Here is a 1,661-nt window from a genome sequence, read left to right as displayed (position 1 = left end):
ACAAGAAGGGATATTAGATATTATCTGGTCCCATTTGTAATTTTACAATTAAATAAACCTAAGTCCCCTCAATTCCCTTATGTTATATCCCTGCTTTGCAAAGCTCATTTCCCTCATGTGATACTTCAGCTTTTATTTTAAAAATTATTATCTATTGTGTTTGATTAAAAGTGCTTTTCTATGAATATTGTTGTCATTTTCTCTCTCTTCATATGTACATCATATATATAAATTGTACATAGTTATGCATATTATATATACACATATCTGATATATATACATGTATGTATTTACACACACACTTCTACTATTGTAAGGATTTTCTCATCAATTAAGATTCTCATTAGGTTAGCAATTAAAGTCTCATATCTCAAGACATCCCTCAATTCCAGAAAAAATGAAATTATTAGTTACCCTATACCTGGTTAATCTGTTTATTTATAAACATAATTTTTATATCTATAGTATCTTATTTAGATATTGTACAATCTTTTATTTAACCATTCCTCTGATGCTAAATATTCAGGTTGTTTCCAAGTGTCCAACACACCCAGTTTTTTTATATTTCTCTTAATTAAAATGTCTAAACTAAATGGCACAGACTATCCAAAGGCAAACATTCATGCCCTAGACCTGAGCTAATACAGTAGCCACAAAACACATGTGGCTACTGAACACTCAAAATGTCACTAGTCCAAATTGTTATGTACTGTAAGCATAAAAAACACCTCAGATTTTAAAGACTTACTACTAGAAGAATGTATCTCATTTATATTTTTATACTGATTATACATTAAAGTGTTAGTACTTTAGATATATTAAATAAAATATTATTAAAACTAATTTTACCAGGCAAAATTATAGAAATGAAAGATAATGATTGTAAAGAGTTAGAAACCTAGGTAATAGGACATCATGGGAGATGGTTCTGATTGTTAAAAGGCAGTAGGAGGAGATCAAACTGTTGTGTCTTGACAGTGGTAGTAGATACATAAACTGACACATGTAATAAAATTGCAAAAAATGAAATTCACATACATATACACATATATACACAAATGAGCACAAGTAACTGAAGAAATAAGAATAAGATTGACAAATCGCATCAATGTTAATATCCTGGTTGTGATATTGTTCTCCAGTTTTATAAGATTTTATCTGTGGAGAAAATGGGGTAAAGAATAGAGGGGACTCTTTTATTATTTCTTACAACTGCATAGGAATTTATTAGAATCTCAAATTATTTAATTGAAGAATAATTTTACTTTTTTCAACTTTTGATATGGCTGCTAGAAAATTTTAAATTTTATATGTTCTATATATATTTCTATTGGATAATGCTGCCTTAGGAAAATTGTATATGTATCACCAAGAATTACTCAAATATTTTGTTGGAATAAGGCACCTTTCCTTTATTCTTTACCACTCAACTCACTCCATAAAGAGATATATAATAATTCTCCTCCTTATCAATACATCACTATGCAATATGAGGACTGATATTATATTATAGTCAGAAAGTTATGTCAGTCCTTAGCTTTTATGCTAATAAATAAAATTTTTAAAAAAATTCTAAAATTTTTATGAGAGAGGGACCCTGAAATCATCTCTTATCCCTAAACTGCCATATAGCTCATCTTATACGCTTGCAATTTCAGAAA

This window comes from Pteropus alecto, unplaced genomic scaffold (assembly GCF_000325575.1).
Source record: "Pteropus alecto unplaced genomic scaffold, ASM32557v1 scaffold146, whole genome shotgun sequence".
Classification (NCBI taxonomy): Eukaryota; Metazoa; Chordata; class Mammalia; order Chiroptera; family Pteropodidae; genus Pteropus; species Pteropus alecto.
Note: the sequence above shows the minus strand (reverse complement) of the source record.